This window comes from Alligator sinensis, unplaced genomic scaffold, assembly GCF_000455745.1.
Source record: "Alligator sinensis unplaced genomic scaffold, ASM45574v1 scaffold187_1, whole genome shotgun sequence".
NCBI lineage: Eukaryota > Metazoa > Chordata > Crocodylia > Alligatoridae > Alligator > Alligator sinensis.
In genome coordinates this window covers 2,197,149-2,215,916 of record NW_005841861.1, presented here as the reverse complement: position 1 = coordinate 2,215,916, position 18,768 = coordinate 2,197,149, and the positions used below count along the sequence as shown (strand labels likewise).

Below are 18,768 nucleotides of genomic sequence, written 5' to 3'. Positions count from 1 at the left end.
CTTTCCCTGTCTTTTATTTGCTTCCTCTTTGCTGTTCTCTTCTGTGATCTTCTACTTTTTTTTTCTTCCTATAACTTTTGTCTTCCTAATCCTGTCCTTCTGTCCATTTGTGGGCTCATGTCACTCAGCAGTGCTCATTAGCCCACTCAAGCAACAGAGACAACCACATTGTTTTCCAGTTATGAAGCAGCATGCCTATAACAGTATGATGTGCCCATGTGCTGCTGGATAAATTACTTAGCGGATGCATTTCTCTTCATCCCTCTCTCTCCCCAGAATTACGATATCGTGTTGTCTGCCCTTCCGTTACCACACCAGATTCAACTAATTGGATGCTATGATGGAAGTGAACTCTGATAAGCTAATTTAAATGCTGTCAATTTGTCCTTTAGGTAGATCAGGTCTAGGCTGAAGGTGACATACTTGTGTGCATGTTACAAAGGACACTTTATGGTACTATATGAGACTGTTGGATTGTATCTGGGTGTACACACTTTGCATAGCATAGCATTTGAGCAGTAAACAGATGCCATTTAGAATACAAGTAAAACAACCTAGGGATACTAAGATACTGGTAAAGAGTAAAAGAATGTTAACCCCACTGGTTCAGCTCATTTGCTGCAAAAATTGATTTAATTCACAGCAGACACTATATATGTCTGCAGGAGATATGAAAAAGAATTAAATATACAGAAAGAAAGAGCCTTCTTATTCACTCTGGTGTAGATTGCTGAGGTTTAACACCTCAGGATGGACCGTTTTAGTGAACAGCATCACTGTATGTCTTGCTTTGCCCTCCTCACTCTTCAAAGAAGTGCCTTCTGTTTCTGGTTCACATAGGGTGCATCTACACATGCACTTTACAGAGGAGTTGACTAATTAGCTCCATGATAAAGCATCACCATCTACATATGTGCCAGTATTAGGGCACAGTAAACTAATTAGCTCCACTGTAAGATAGTACTGCTTGGGAAAGTACTGTTTTATGGTGGCGTAATTAACCTAGCTGAAACACATGTATAGAGGGTGACATAGACTGCTAACATCAGAATAGCCCACAGAGGTCCATATCTTATGCCAACCAAACTTTCCCCCAACCAGTCCAGTACTCATGTTCCCTGAAAGCTGTGCCCAATAGAGCTCTGTCATGTTGTGCGGAGCAACTAGTTTAACTGGGATTACATCTGTTAAAACTGCTGTTCCCATACATGAAAACAGATCATATTTGAAGCTTCATAAGAATCCTCCATGAAATTCTCTCACAATATACAAGAAAAACTATAAACCAGAAAGAAAATGTAACCCATATTTGGAGATCAAATTGCTGTGCGTTTCAATGACTGGAAAAGCAGCCTGGAGTTCTGTTTCATTCTCAGAAAATAAGCACAAGTCTTTCCTGATTGCTCCACATAGTATTCTGAAAGTCTCTGCATCTCTGCCTTCAATCTTCAGTGAGTCCCTCTTTTCCCCCGTGCTGTAGTTATAACACAAAGCAGGTATTGCTCAGCAGCTACTCTCAAATTCATGCTGTGCTATCATCCTGCAGTTGCTTAGGTGATGGGTAAACAGTTCTTTTCTACAATTGACTTGTCCAGCAAAAGGCTTCAGAAGGTGTGGAAAGGATAAGTTAATTCTCAGAAAGCCTGGGCAATATCCACATCAGCAGTTCACATACAAGCCATAGGAGAAAGTTTACATTTTCATTGAGAGAGGTTGGCTTTGTGAGCCCCGATTTCAAGTTGGCAAACTTGTCATGATGATCATCAGCTGGGCAATGGGGCACGATGGAGTTTCTATTTTATGGACTCCTAGGCTTAGTGTTAGGGAGAGTAGGGGAGACAGAAGTAAAAGATGGTTTTCATTAGCTGGCCAAACAGAATCTAGGAGCCATGTGCATATAAAATCATCAGTGACCTTCTCCGCATTGGAAGGCTTAAAACCTGTGCCAACTGTAACTTTGGTTAATACAGTAAATATCTTTCAGAAGAGCACCAGCAGTGATCCATCCACCCCAAAGAGATTAGCTATTGACTGGCACCTGTCAGTTTGTAGGCTGTGATGGTCACGTGCCCCTGAGCAGCTGATGTTTTTCTTAAGTTGGCTTCTGCAGCAGAGTGCACTTCACCATAGTATTCTCTGTGGGTCATCCTAGATTTGCAGCACAGTTCAGTCAGCAGTCATTTTGCAAGGCTAGAAATGGCATTTCACAGAACAGAGATGGTCCAAGAAATGTCTTGCAGTGGGCAGCTGTCCATGTCCTTGTTCTTCTGGAACTCATGCTCCTACCAGACCTGGTGGGAAATCTGCTCAGCAGGCCATTGGCTGATTCAGAAAGCAGAAGCTGAACAGAGGCAGCTTGTCAGAAATGTCTCCACAACCTGCTGTGTGTTTGCAAAGACTGGTATTGCAGTCTGGAGCACTGTTTCATTTGTGCTGACTGGTAATGGTTTGAAAACGTTTCAAAACAGGTTGGATCATGAGATGAACTAAGGAAATTTGTAAGGTGGTTTTTGTCTTGTTATGTTTGCTGATTCCTGTTATTTCCACTGTTTCCCAGTGCGTAGGGCCCACCAGTAGAATGAGACCATTTCCATTGTGTGAGAGCTGTGATTCAAGAGGAGGCAGCTGGTCATTCAGCTATCAGTTATCTTAAACACAACAGTTAGTAAACTGCAAACTAATTTCTGCTGTTTAGACAAGCCCAGAGATCTAAGTTGTGAAGCCCTTACTCATTTGAGTGCTTCTGCTGACATCAGGGGGACTACGCACATGAGTCAAGGTTTCAGGATTAAGTACAGAGGAGAAAGGTGTCAAACATTGGCCTCCTCTCTTTTTCTTTTTTGGTCCCTGAGTTTTAAGCTGCCTGGGTGTCTAGTACCTGGTTAAGGACTATGAATGACGTAATAGCAAGGTTTACCACAAGTAAGGGTTTTGGGGATTGGGCTTGATATTTGTGTGATTACATAGGAAATAACACCAAACTTTGGGACCCCAGAGCCACAGAATATCTGACCTGTTCAGTGCCCAAAACCAATTATTAAAAAAACACGTATTAGTGATTGATATATTTATCCAAGTGCTTTTATATTGTGCAGTTCTCACCATGGATAAAATTACTTGGGGCAAGTCAAGTCAATCCTGTGGAGCAGGTTAAATGTGAAGAGCAGTTAAGCAGGAGAGCAGGTTGCAAAATAAGTCTGAGTCTTGTCAAGTCTACATTTTCCTTTTTTTCCATGCTTTTTACTCAATTTATTTTAATCATAACTTTTTTCAATGCAGTATTAATTCATGCTGAAGATTAAAAATCTCATTAAGACTTATGAAGATTATCAAAGATACATTAGCCCCTTCTAGCTTCATGGAATAGTAGCACAACTCTTTTACCGTAGTAGACACTTCAGGCCCCCCCTAACACATGTACATAGCACTACAACTCTGCTTGGAATTTAAGGGATTTGAGAAAGCTAAAGGCAGGATCCCTTCCTTGAAGAGTGTGCAACTGAAAGGAGTTGGAAATAGAAAATTGAGATCACATGTTCAAGAATGGAGTAGGGCAAGAAGGAGTGAGGGTTAAAATAAGTAAAATAGGACACATTTTGCTTTGCAGCTATTAAAGGCTTGATATCTTTAAAACTGGGGCAGATAAGGAGGAGGAAGAGACAGAAAATAGAAAGCCCAGTGAAAGAAATAGTTGTGGATGGGAGATTTGAAAGAGATGAAGGATCTTTGGTCTGAGGAAGAGGGATGTATTTCCATCTTAAGGAATGGAATGTCTCCTCCCATTCTTGCCTTCAGAGTGTAAGAGAGACAGAGCCATCAGGTGTAAAGAGGGCATAGGACAGTGGATTATGTGGAAAGCATCAGGGAATGAGATGGAGGCAGGAGCAAATGCTGCCAAACCTCAAGCCATGAGAGGCCCTTATGCCATCTCTCCAAGTTTGGTGGTGGCCTACTTTTGCACTAATGCTATATTACATGGAGAAGCTGTATCATGCTGACTGAAAGCACTGGGATAATAAATGAGACCCCTGGAGAACTGGGATGGTCCCTCTTGGGCACAGTGGGGTCATAACATGTTCCCCCACATCTTATTTAACATGAAGCTGCTTTCCAGTACCCTTCTAAATTTCTGCAAAAGTGCTCACCATAGTTTCCCTATTTTCTTCCCACCTCTTCCTGCCTATCTGGTATTGCAGAACAGGTTTGTAGCAATGTCAGGACAGAGGTCTTGTGCTGAAAGTTGTCCATTCCAGAGGGAATCTAGTCAAATAACTTTGCAGAGAAGCCTGTCTTTACCTGAAGTAGATGTGGCTCATGCATAAGAGAGTTTTTTAAATTCAAGAAGTATTTAAATTTATGAGAAAATAGGTTGATGGACCAAAATAGAGATGGGACTTCCATTTTAAGTGTGCAGCACTTAAAAAGTACAAAGATGCTAATGAAAGTTCTTGTAAATAAGATATTTGATTTTTTTTTTAATTGCCATGTTCTGTTTATCATCATTTTCTCTGTAGGACACTTCCATAAAATGAAACTTCAGTTTTCTTTTGAGTCTTATAATACAATGTGAAAACTGATATCTTTACCTTGTTCAAACTAGGAAAAAGTGATCTCTCTCCACTAATCTCCTCCTATTTCTCCACCATATAAACTCAGTCAAACTCGCTTAAATTAACGTAAACATTTCCAAACATCAGTGTTAAGGTTTACATGTAACCCTTTTATCTTGATTTCTAGCAGGCTGTGTTTATAGCCAGAGAGGACACTCTAAAGATAATTATAACATACATAAGATTGGTATCTCTATACTAGCTGCATATATTGAGGAATGGATCACAAATTTAACTCTTTCAGGTATTTGAGAGTCAGACCTGCTTAATCGGTTGTTATTCCTCAGTTGGCAAATCTATTTGGTGGAAGTCCAAGGGTTTAAATCTGTGTTTCTGGAGTGTTACCAAAGATGTACTGATACACAGGCCAACAAACTACAACCACCACAAGCAGTGTGAAAAGCTTTCACAAGATTCTTCCCTTCCTGAATAATATACAGTACTTACTGTTTTTCCTTTTTAGCCTCAGGGTTCCTAGATTCTCAGAAAGAAATCTTATAATGAGTGATGACAACTTGAGAAGTAGCTATTATCGCATTAAAAGCTACCAAACCATATGGCTTGCTGCTGTTTGATCAAGCTTCCATAACTCTCTTAAAAGGCCTGATCCAACTCCCATTAAAGTAAAAGGTAGTGAAATGCCTTGGACCCATTAGGTAGTTGTAATGGGTGAACTGAGTTGTAACTAATTTCACTAAATTTGTTCTATATAGAGCCTTTGCAGTTTTTCTCCATTCCAAGGAAGCATTTGTAGCAATTTCAGCTATATACTGGTAACTCCATCTTGGGCCAACCTTAAGGGTTGCCATCAACTATTTCTAGTCATGCAAACTCCTGTTCTCCACCTATATTATTTTGCTGCTCTGCACATTCACAACACAGAAAAGACAAGCTGTGGGCATAGGGCATTTTTAGTCTTAGAAAGAACAAGAAACTCCACCAGAGTTCTTCTAGGAATCATACCCACTTTGTGTGTCTCCTCCTGTGATAGATCTAAGGACAGTAGAGACAAAAATAGGATGTAGAAAGGCCATTAATCCATTCCTTATGCTTTTATTTTGCTTAGTTTGAATGAGTACTTAACATACTGAAAGGTGGGATAAGGAAAGCTTGGCCTTGGTTCCGATGCTCAGATTGCTAGATTGCTGTCAAGGAGCAAGCTGGAGGGATTTCAGCGTAGATAGTTGATGGATCTGGGCTAGAAAGTGGACCTAATTAACAATGTAGACACATTCAGATTAACTTTGATTTTAAGTTCTTTGGGCCAAGAATGTGAGTTTCAGTTGGCATGTCTACATGATGCTTTACAGCGCAGTAGACTAATCTACTGCACAGTAAAGCATCACCATCTACACGTGTACAGTAAAATCTCACACGTCTACACGTGTGTGCCTGTAAATTAGTGTACTGCATGGTTGGCTACTACCTGTAGATAAGGTAGTATGTTTACCATGTAGTAGCACATGTAGACAGCTGACTGGGAGCAAATTGCTCCCAGTCAGCCCAGGCAGCAAGGGGTGGGGACACCGTCCCCTTTCTCAAGCAGTTCCCAGCCCCTGCTCTGATTAGAAGCAGGCAGCTGTCTGGGGCAGAGAACGGCATCCCAGAGTCCAGGACTGACCCTGGTTCCTCTGCCAGGCCAGAGTTGGTACCTGGGGGAGCCAGGAGCTCCCCCTGGATCCTGTAGCGGGGCAGAGCAGGGCAGGAGTAGTCCTGGGGTGAACTGTACCCATCGGTAGCAAATTTGCTTGCGATGGGTGTATGTGTAGACGTGCTGCCAAGGAAAGCTTACTGTGCCTTATTTGACTTGCAGTGCAGGCTCCAGGTGACTGTAGCAGGGAACTATTGACAGTAGGAAGGGGAGGGGTTGCTTTCCCCCCCCTTCCCCCAGCAGAACAACAGCTTTTGTCTCATGCTGCCACTGCTGAGCCTGGGCAGGCAAGCCCAGAACAGGTGCAGGGCACACAGGGTTGGGGCTGTGCAATGTGGGTCCCCACTGATACCATGGGGGTGGGGCCAGTGGTGGAGGCAGCCAGAAGGAGCTGTCAACCATCTCATAGACATTAGGGCTGGAAAGGCCCTACCTAAGAAAGGCAGTCCAGCTGAGGAGCTTTCCCAGCTCCACTGCGTGCCCAGGGGGTGACAGGACGTACCACGGCTGGACTGTGCCTGGACCAGGGGACTGAGTGACCTGTTGCCAGCCAGACAAAGACCCACAGGTCATATTTCTGTCACCTCCCATGTCTTGCACCTAATGCTTCTATTGATGGAATCATACCCTCCAGGAGGAAGTTCTACAAAAGATGTGAGGTATGGATGTGGGGAAAAAAATCCTTTTAAACTTGGAATCTGTTGCTCTTAAATGCAGTTTAAAATGTCATCTTGTACAATGTCTTTGGAAACAACTAAGCAAGGCTGCACATTTGTCTTTCTGTAAATCACTGCCAGTATTACCTCTCATTTTCTCAATTTCCTTTCTACACTGAGTCCCATAATACCATATGTTTTGGTTTCAGACCTAGTGGTCTTTATTATAAATTACACTGAGCCTTCTTTGGATAGTGCAATATATAAATCTAATATTTGACCATTTAAAAAAAATCAATCTTCTATCTTCTTATCACCCCCACAAACCTCTAATCAGTTTGGTTGCCATTTTCTGATTTTTTTTTTTCATCTATTGCTTTGTCTTTCAAAATTTATCATGAACCAAGAGATCCAGCTAGCATGAGTGAAGAGTAATCTTTTACTGAATTTCAATTAATATTCTGTTAAAAGCCTAGTAATAATATTTCAGTAGTTTCAAAATATGAGGGTGTTTCAGAAAGTAACAGCAATCTGGGCACATCCAGACAAGCGGGAATGTGTGCTTCTCTGGGGACAAGTAGCAGCAGCACACTTTGTGCTGCTGCTGCTTGTCCCTGAGGAATGCTCATGCCACGTGCACTCTGGCACACAGCAGGTTACACCGGGTGGGGTAAGGGAGGCTGGGGCTAACAAGTGCTGGCACCACTAGCCTTACTTGGGGGACTCCAGGAGCTGCAGCCACAGCACTCTTGCAGCAGGAAGCCTGGCCAGGAGCTGGAGTGTGACTCCAGCCAGCCAGGCTCCAGTTTTTGGCGGTGTGCACTGCTGCCACATGCACCACCCCACTTCTTTTTTTTGGTGTGAATTTTTTGGACCCCAGGATCTTCCAGGGTCAAAAAACCCCTCTGCACTGCCATGGAACACCTGCATGTGCAGTGTGTAGCACTCCAGACGGGTCTCCAGTGCCACATACTGCACGTCCATGCTTGTCTGGATACACCCTTTGCATGCAACAGTAGTTTACAGGACCACATCACTTCTCTACATCATTGTAAATGATGGATGCATTCAGGAATACCATCAGTGTTCCCTGCTGCTGTGCAGTTTCCCACTTACTGCAGGCAAAATGGCTTTATTTAGAAATTGCTGCTACTTTCTGAAGCACCCTCTTAATTTATACCTTTGGAATCTTACAAGCTAACTAAATATTGCCTGTTCTGCCCCCTAGTGGTGATTTCCTTATGATACAGCATTTAAGTAATCGATTGTAATGACTGTTCTGCAGTACTCATACTTCTTATTACAGCATCTAGCAACTTTCCATTATGGGGATACTCCAGAATCATTGTCAGGACCGTTTAATGATGATTACAAGTTCAAATCTTTATAGCCAAAGAGTAACTGAGCTTAATACAATGTTTCATATTGGTCAAATAAGGCTATGGGTGTGTCCCTATTGTGTCCTTTTGTGTTGTTTCTGCTTTAATGGCAAGCAGTCATGCATGATTTCAGCACTTTCTTTTTTTCCTGGGATTATATGCAATATCTCTTCTTGTGGTTTGTGATCATTTTTAAAAATATTGTTGATAGCATGAATAGAAACCTTGTAAAATTTCTATGGAGCGGAAATAGGCAGAGCATGTACATTTCATTATTGTATATAGCAATATTGGAATGGAAAATAATGTCATTGGGCTGCTATTCAGTGTTGATAAATCACAGCTCTCTATAGACTTTTGGTGATATCCAGGGAAATTAGTGGAATTTAGTAGGAAGTGACATGATGGGACTGATTCCTAGCAGGCTAATAGTCCTCCTCCAGAGGTGTAAGATCTGAGTTATCATCAAAAAGTTCCTTTTCATCTCTATTACCTGGTTGATTTCACTCCTGACTCTAAATTTAAAGGGAAAGAAAAAATTAGTATTACAGATGATAAAGATAGAACACTGTTTTCCGTCTGAGGTAGTTTGTATGAATTAAAACCATACATATAATACCCATGGGCAGCTTCTGATTTTGTTTGTTTTGCAACAATATTAATAGTAAGAACAGAAATGCTGCGTGAATATGGGAACCTTGTGTTGTCTCTGTGTTGCCGAAATCACCAAGAGCAGTTAGTGTTAAGCAGTTGTTTTCCACTGGCTTTATTAAAACAAGTAAGATAAAATGGACTGATATATTGTTGGGAGCACTCATGCTCCCAGCATGGAACAGTGGAACACTTATTTTCCCTTTTGAAAGTTATAACAGAACACTTATAGAAATACACGCACCAATACGGTACTATTCATTCCTTATATAGCACTGGCACCACAATACTTACTCTGAAGGTGGAGTTTGGAGAGGAATAGAGGTATCGGTGCTCTGCTATCTGCAGATCTACTCTGCTCATGTTTGGCTGATGGTTTCAGAAGTCTGGTATGAGTCACATTCTTTGGGAAGTAAAAATGTTTGGCTTTTCAGTAAAAAGTCTTTACATTGTCAGTAAAATAAAATAAAAAATGTTCTTTGGTTGTCAATCCTGGAGATTGCCCACTGAGAAGTAGGATAGGAGCAGGTTGTTCTGATTTCTGCTTCAGCAAGTCTCGTGCTGTTTCAGAGTTTGACAGGTAGATTTAGTGCTGTGAAGGTATGACCTACATTGTCCGCTTCCTTTTTGCTACTAATTTCTGCTCCTGCTGATGTTCCAAGGCAAAGAGAACTGCAATACCCTAAAGCAGGGGGGAAAAAAACCAAAGATGTACACAAGGCCTTTCCTCTGGCTCCTTCCTTCACTGGAACAGTACCTTTACTCAGATACATTTTTTTCACTGCAAGGAAAACGGTATCATCCAAGTAAAACCAAGGAGAGAAGAAAAATGAAGCTGGATGCCAAATTACTACAGCAAAAGATGTAATGGGCCAAAGCCCAAAAGACATTACTCAATTTATACCAAGTCTTTGTTCAAGACTAGAACCTACACCTCCAATTGGCTTCTGGGGAGGTAGGAACTGAAGGTACCTCTCCAGGATTTACCTTGAAATGACTTCACTGTGCGATTCTTGCCTGAATATGGGCTTCCAGGTCTCTTTACCATGTCTGCATACTTCTTGGATCTGGCCATCCTTCTTCTAGAGCAGGAATTCTATTTTAAGGATCCATGTAAGTATCAAAATAACCTGCCCAAAATGATGCAGAAAAAAAAAAGAAATCTTGCCTCTGTTACAGAACTATGGTGAAATTGGATATTAACTGTTTTCATTATCACTTGAATTTGGAAGGGACCAAGTCTAGCCCTATGCTCAAAGCAGTCATCCCTGAATAAACCATTCCAGCCATGTGTCTATCTAACCTTGATGCTTTGAAACATCTTAGGTTTAGTGCTGTTTTTAACATTAACATCCAAGTATCTTAAAAAAACCCCCACAACTTACAATGATTCTCCAATCTTCTCTTTCTATGAAAGACAGAGATGTAGGGAATAATGAGAAACCAGCAGAGACCATTAGTTAATGATAATGATTACCAACATGAGTTTTATGGCGTAGCTTTTCACCAGTCAGTTTACTCCAATGAACTATGAGCCAGCAAATAATGTTTGAATTATCTTGACTCTTCAAAGAACAAAACAAAAATGTTTTTTAAAGAGAGTGCAGGAAATACAACCCAGGCTAGAGGTTAAAGACCCCAGATCTCTTAATACTCCAAACCATATTCTCTCTCTCTCTTTCCCACCCACCCAGATTAGTTTGAAGCCAGGTACAGAAGTTACACTTATTAAGTGGTATGGCTGCAGAGCACATGTTTAACCAAATAGACAGTCAGGGCACATAAAGCACTGTAAAAATGGTATTATCACAGTGTGCAGATTCCATTTATTTTATTTCATGCACATTTAAAAGAAAGATAAGTGTGCATATATTATTACAGTATCAAGTCCTCTCTTATGCTGTAGGTCAAGGAATGTCCGCAAAGATGTCAGAATAAAAAATACCCCACAAATAAGTGATCACTTCTTCCCCAAGGTTAACATTTTGTAGTCCCAGGTGCATATAAAAGAAATGTAAGTAGAGACAAGGTCATGCTTGGCTATTAACCAGAATGCAGATATAAAGCATCTTTTATGATATATTCTCCATTTACTGATGGCAGAATAAAAGGAATTATCATATTTGGCCTATAACCTTAAGTTATAAGCCACCATTCAGTGTGTGAGACCACTGGCTTTTCCATTATTCAGAATTATTTCCCTGAGGAACTGAGTGGTTTGATTTGAATTTTTTTGTTGTTTTTTGAGGGGGAGTGGGGGTGTTAAAACCTGTTCTGTACTCTGCTGATGTAAATCACCATTACTTGACTTAAGTGAATTTATTTCTCCCACTAAAATAAAAATAAAATACTATAACAAGGCAATTTCCTTCAAATGGTTTTGTGCTCCGAGCAAGTGTGACAATTTTTGCATACTAGAGGTAATTCTTAAGATTGATGGTATCATTTGGTGAAGTTTGTCTGCACCTTTTTGCAACTAAAGAAAAATATGTAAGCTAAAGGCGCTATTATTATTCTTATTACCCACTAGGAGACTTCTAGCGTTTAGATGCTAATAATATATAGTGTGCTTAGCTTGGATTTTTTGAGAGAGGATGTCTTTGCAAATGCTGACATTTATAGAAGATGCATTTTAAAAGATCATTTTGGGTTCAGAGTTTTTAGTCTCAGCAGCATTTCCCCCATTTTAAGGGCAAATGTTTGTTAATGATGGATTTGACACAGTAGGTATATTGATATTTCATTTCCCAGCTAAAATAAGCGTTCTGTACATTTCAGAACTGTTTTCTTTCTAGCTTTGCTTTTTTTCATAAGATCTGTTCTTACAATATGTGAGGAGTATTATTTTTTCACCTCAAGAGGGCAGATTGCTACTGTATAACTAGGTATGAATAAAAGGAAGTGTCCAAGCTGCTTTGTTTTATTTGAGCCTACTTGAAATAAAGTTTGTCTTTTCACTCCATAGTTGGCACTCCTAGCTTCAAGTTACAATAATTTGAATTAGAGGACAAGCAATATGCAGTCCTGCATCCGTTACCTCTACCTACTGACCCATTGGGGACCCAATAAAACTTTTATGACCATTAGTATTGGGTTTTTACTCCAGATCTGAGAACAGGGATTCTCAGTAGTCCTTGAAATTGTTGGCATATTTGCACAATTCTAATCACATATATACTTTGTGCAATACAGTAATTGACACCTTGTAAGCTGGCATGCTCAATTAACTGGCATGCCGGCTTGTAAGGTAAAGAGAAACTGGAAGTGCCCACTGTGGCACTTCCAATTTCTCCGAGCCCCAACAGCCTGGGGCAAAGCAGCCTGCACGGGGCCCACCTCCCTGTCCTGTGGGGCCCACAGGAGGGACAGTGATGCTGTGGGAGGGGCAGCAATGCTGCAGGACGGGTGGCGATGCCCCAGATGTGGCAGGAGAAGCGGTGGCCCGAACAGGTAAAGACGTCTGTTCGGGCCTCTTAATTAACCGGCATATTTTGTTATCTGGCATCCCCCATTCCCAGGGGATGCTGGATAACATCTTTTACTGAATATGGTATAACATGTTTGCTAATAGCATCACCACTCCTTCCTATGCTGAGTGACCAGAAAAGGGGGGAAGTGTTTCTTCCCTCAGTTCTTCCTCCCTGCACAGAAAGCCTTCCCTGGGAGCACATCTACACATGCTCCCTGTTGAGAACGTGTGCTTAGTCTACTGTGGTCATCAAGGAGTTTTGGAGGATGAAAGGCAGTAATCATTGATAAGAAACAAAGTATAAGAATTACTAAGTACTATAAATGTACCAGATAAGTGAAAACTGACATGGAGAGAGAGCCAAAAAACAACTATTGGATGCAGGTAGCTCCATATGGAATTAGGCCACAGGGGGCATGTTTACATGAGATGCTTACTGCAGAGCAGACTAATTAGTTCTGTGGTAAATGTCTTGCATCTACATGTGCAGTGCTATTAGGTTACAGGAAACTAAAACTCTGTAAATAAAAGTACTATCTTACTGCAGAGTTATTTATTGAGCAGCAGTGTATGTGCAGGCACTGACCTGGGTATAAATTGTACCCGGTCAGTCCAGCCAGCAGGGGGCTACACACCTGCCTGCTGCCTAGCCACATGGCTCAGCAGCTGCAGGAGCGTCATGGCCCAGATAGCTCCTCCATCGCCTGACAGCCACAAGCTGCCTAGGCCTGACCCCTCATGCCCCATGCCAGCTCAGGGGGCACGCCCCATTGCCGCTACCAACCAGAGCCAAGGGCTGACCCTGTGCCCCCTGCTGGCTCTGATTGGCTGCTGCAGGGGAACAGAGCAGGGCAGGAGCAGCCCTGGCTTAAATTGTTCCTCCATTGCTCAATTTAATGTTGTCCTAAGTGCCTGTGTAGACAATGCACTAAAGGGAAAAGATAGCACTTAATCACCATTATCTTTTAAGTCTGTTGAAGGGTGACTCCATGCCACTTACAGCATGCTACTGTTATTTATCTGGAGCTTTCAGTATTTGGATATAAAGTTACAGAAGGCTCTTCATTTTATTTTTCTAAAGAAGTGCTTAAAACTATTTCAAAAATTCAGTAATTAGATTTTGAATCCACTCTTGTGCTTCCGCTTTTAGCAAGTTCCTGGAAAGAGAAGTGTGCAGCTGTATCTCAACCTGCTGCAGATATCTATGGAGTATCCAGTAATTAGCTGCTCCTTTTGTTGCCTGTGTTTAGTGTTCTGCCCTCTCCTTCAATTGGTTCCTCTAAGTATGCATCAAAATTAATAATCTAGTAATTGAAAAATACATTAGGCTAAATTATCAAATTTATGAAATGATATTAAGAGAAATTGGTCCATTATCTTTATACAGCTATTAACTTAGAATGAAAGGGAGCTTTAGAGACTACAAAGTGTGGCAGTGTGATTAGCATATGGAAAAACTGAGTAAAGACTTGTAGGTTTTGTTCTTGCATCTTAACCTGAATCATTTTGTGACCTGACATGGTTCACTTAACACTGTTATGCTTTAATTTATCCATTTGTATAACAGATTTTATAAGTAATTGTTAAGTAGAAGAGTAGAGAGACACATATGTGGCTTGTAATGCGCTTGGACATGTAAAGAAAAGGTTGTTGTGTAAGTTCAGAGTGGCTTCCATGGCTGGGGACAGAAATTACACAAACCAGTATATGTAATCAAAAACCAGTTCAAATGTGTAACAACAAAAGTTCAATGCACATAAACTACTTTCAAAATGACTGAAACTGGTTTAAGATAAACCTGGATGAATGTAGAGTCAGACTTAACTGATTTAAGTTAAATTGGTTTATTGAACTTGTCTCCCAGATCCCCTCCAGATTAAAGTTAACTCCAGGTTCCCAGGATGCATTGCACCTCCCCTGCAAACCCTGCTTCACAAGGTGGGCAGACTAGCCTTATCTCAAGCTATCTGCTCCTGTGGAGCTGGGAGGCGTGCTCTAGAGCCCCTTAGCTTCTGGCCTGGGCCACTGCAGGCATGTGGCTGCATTTCCAGAATCAGAAGTGAATGTCTGTTCACTTGGTTATCGGTTCAGTGGACATAGTTTAAACTAACCTGCAAAGACTGAATTGATTCAGCCTTGTGCTTTTTGACTGTCTGTACTTAGCCCATATGTCTGTCTTGCTGCTTTTAAGTATTCTGTTACCACAATAGTTTCCTAGTATGGTACAAGGGGAAAGGAATAAAGGGAAATGTTGCAACTAACACTTGTTTTTAAATGACTGTAAGGCTTCAACTTAAAGCACAAAGCTGGAAATGTGATACTGAGGCTGACAGTCTACTGGCAGGTGGACTGAGAAGATGACAAAGTGGTCACCGCTCATAACTGGCACCAATTTATAACTCTTTGGCAGGCTCAGCTGGGATGGACTAGGGCTTCAGATGAGAGTACAGGTCAGATCCTATGTACATTCAAGAGATCTCTCTTGGGATTTTGTTACACATTACACTTTAAGCTTCTCAAATGTTGATTGTTGTTTGTGCTACTGCAGATGCTTTTAAGACTCTCCGCCCAGATAGCAGCAGCAACAGCAGCAAGACAGGCACATTCTCCTTCCCTGCATGTTCCCCCAGAACAGTACCACCAGCCACTAGTAACCTAGGAACTATGGGTGGGGCGGGGGAGGAAAACACAGTGAGTGACGATCTGGGGCAGCAGGACATGGTGGCAGGATCTGGGGGATTGGGAGTAGCAGGGCAGCTGGTTCAATACGGGCCATGAGCAGGGTGGTGTTACACAAATGTGTAGCCTAGAGTGGCTATACATTAGTGTAACACAAGTGGGGTAACCCAGATTGCAATGAAACCAGCTCTGAAGTGGCATAACTTTAAGCTGCTTACAGGGCACTTAAAACTAGTTTTACATGTTAATGCGTGGACAATCCAGGGGTTAAAGAGTTCCAGGAGTCGCCTAAATTAATGTGTAACAAAGTTCTTCATCAAGGTAGACCAATGGAGAGTTCTGGGTAAATGGCAAGAAAGACAGTGGAACATTGGACCCTATAGATGCTGAAATACTTGCCATAGTTCACTCTGTCCTGCTTATTTGGTGGCAGATAAGGAGCAAAATTCACCTCCAGCTCTGCTTAACAGCACTGTGTCCTTAATTAATGTTGCCATGTGCAGAGGTATTCCATACCTCAGCGGTTAAGTGTTTTTTTTTCAGCTTTTATTTTGGATTTTGTAACTTTTCAGAGACAAAAACCTCACAAGTGGAACTCTCCATCTAAAGCTCAGAACAGGCTTTTGAAAATGTGATGTCTCTCTCCTGCAATGAAATGAACAGTTGTTCTTCTGTCTTCTATATAGGTTCAATAAAAACCTGTAAAATACATCAGCAGAAGAGTTACAATATTAATTAACAAATATTTTAACTGGGTCTTTGGAAAAAAAGTCATAGGCTAACAGAAAATCTGTAGTGGTAAATGTGGTTTAACACAATGACAAGTCCAAGACTTCACAGAGATGCTTACTGCAGTATCTTGCTTTCTCTGATAATTCTCTCTCAATAGGAAGAATGGGGTTGTGGCCAGTTTTCCTTTTAAAATCTTTTGCAGAGAATGTCACTACTACACAGAACTATCTGGAAATTAGTCATAATTCCAACATGTTATACGCACCAAAAACCCACACAGATCAAGCAGAACATCAGGAATAACTAGCTCAACTGCTAGAAGACTCAAATATCTAGGTTCAGTGTTGGCATGTGAAACAAGTAGCTCTAGAGAACAGGAAGGGGAAGAAATGATTGAGTCTCTTGAATAGAGTAAAAAGTGAGAGACGAAAATGAAGCAATGATATATAGGAGCTTTGGCTTGTTTTGGAAATAGCTTGAATTCAGTAGTAACTAGCAGTACTGTACAACAGTGGGTGACCAGGGAATGACCCCAGGGCACTGATTTAAATGAAGCACTAGCATAGGGAGTTGGGGTGTTACTCAGGAAAGGGCTAGAAATAAGGACACTTGGAGAGGGGTCAGTACTGCTATAGAAGGAGGTGCTGCTGAATTCAGTGTTGTGATGTCCTGGTGGCAATGGAATTGGGCACTGGCAGCATCTCCCCCCACAGCAGTAGGATCACTGAACTGGGGGTGGAGGGAGGGTGAGCCATCGGGGCTTGCACCCAAAGGACAAATATTACTGGTTATGACTCTGGCAAGTAGCGATTAATTTGCATAGATGTTACCTCTTCTGACACCTGAGTAAAGGTAAGGGTGGGATAGGATTTTCACAGATTGAGTTAATCCAAGTTCATTCCTACTAGTAAGGTTGTGGAATAAAGGCAATATGCAATAGCCACAAGAAAAAGAGAACCCCCAAAACAAGCATGTGTTGAATGCCCCTCAGGATTTGTCAGTACGATGTGGCAGATTAGGGAAGAAACTTAAAATGCAAGATCTTGCTAGCAAGAGCTGAAAGAGGCAAGAAGACTTTTTAAAAGTCTCAGAGAGAAAAGTTTGTTTCTATGATCAATAATAAATTCCAAGTTCTGGCAGCAGGAAAACATGATTCAAATGAGACTTGTAGGGCATTTACTCACAAGGGTGAAAGCCTTTGATTTCATACAGCAAGGGCTACAGAGCATAAGAAAAAAAAAAGATGGATAACCTTGTGTAATATTTGAGGTTTAACCTTGTGTAATATAAAAGGTAAAGAGCATAGAGTAAATAAAAATGCAACATTGGCATGATTTTTGCTTCTGAGAAGGATAGAAGGAGAGATTAGATAAAGAACCCATTGGTAATAGGGCAATGGCATATTTATATCAAGGACAACAATGGAACATAAAAAACAGAAAAAGATAGCACAGTAGAGAAAACAAGCTTTGAATATTTTTCCAGGACCATGTGTCTTCTTTTGTAGAAGAAAGGTGGTAGGGCCTTTTCCCACTTCTGGCCCAGGTAAGGTTGCCATATGCTCAACACCACACTGAAGACACTCTGTATCACTGTGCTGAGTAGGATCTCGCTAAGAAGCCTAAGTAGAACAGAGTCCCATCTCTACAGTTGCCTGCAAATCCAGAGAAGGGTGGAGAAGTACACATACTTCCCTAGTGTATCAGGGAGTTTGAAAGGCAGTCCATCTATCACAGAGAGAGTAGCTAAGAGTGTTCCCTGGGACAAGTCTGACCTTGCACTACTCTCTTGTCTGGGGTGTACTTCTAGTCCTGAGTGATTTCAAGAAGTCAATAGGAAAACTGGAAGTATACTGACAGATTTAAGGACAGTAATTTCCTCTTTGTTCTGCACTGCTGATCTCAGTTATCAGCAGAGTGGATTTGAAGGCATAGCTTGCAGTGGTTCTGGATAAACATTTCCATTGACAAAAATTGCTGAAAATTGGAAAGGGGGAATTTGGCCAGTTTTGGTAAAAAAAGTATTCTTCACAATGATGACAATGAACAGGTTGTATAAAATCCAAAGGAAGAAAATGTGGGCAGCAAGTATAAACTCTCAAGTATGTTAATTATGGTGTAGAGCAAGAGTTCAACACTTTCAGTTGAAGGACTTCAAATTCCAAGGCACAGACAAAGGTTATGATGTAGCTCAAAGGATCATACTGGACAATGTATGAATAATGCCAAACCCTTTAGTTAGGACTGAGCCTGAAAACAAACGTGGTACAGCTGAAAAAAGTTTTCCTGCCAAGTTACTGCAGATAGACAGATAATATAGTTTTGATTATTTCTAAGAGAGTGGCCAGGGCCTATAAAAATTGACAGGCAAATTCAGTTGTGCAAAGTGCAGTGTGGACTGAAAAGGAGCCCAAAAAATGGGCCTGCTTAAGAAATACTGTTATGAAACACTAGCAAAACTTTGTGTAGTCATCTGGACAGAGTGGGTGTCTTTACACATGCTCCAGGGGTGGGGTGCTTTAATTAAAGCACCTGCAGCCTTTCGTGAATTCAGTGTCCCATACTTCAAAATGGCAGTGGGGGCACTTTAACTAAAGCTTGTCAAACTGCCATTGTGAAGCACAGGGACACTAAAAAAAAAAACACAAGATGCCGAGGCTGCTGGAACATGCTAATTAGCACAGTTAAGTCTGCTCCAACATGCTGTAATTATAGTGCATTGAAGCAGGTGTCCACATGTCTACAGGCACCTAGTAGGAGAAAGCACTATGGGCACTTGATATACATTCAGCCTTCCAGGTAATGCAAAATTTAATTTATCAAGCTTGCAGAGGCTGAGCAATGTAACGATGTCACAAGTGAGGATTTGGACCTACCAGATCAGAACCATAGCATTTTACACTAGCATCTGACAAGTGAGTATATGACTATTTGTTCAGCTC

The 18,768-nt window shown here is 41.3% G+C and overlaps 1 long non-coding RNA gene across 1 annotated transcript in view; it reads left to right on the top strand.

Annotated features, from left to right (window-relative positions):
- Window positions 1–18,768, top strand: part of LOC102379987 — a 36,533-nt gene that overhangs the window by 13,021 nt on the left and 4,744 nt on the right. The window contains exon 2 of the long non-coding RNA XR_322992.1: window positions 18,651–18,741. This is a non-coding gene — a long non-coding RNA (uncharacterized LOC102379987). The remainder of the gene's footprint in view (window positions 1–18,650; window positions 18,742–18,768) is intronic.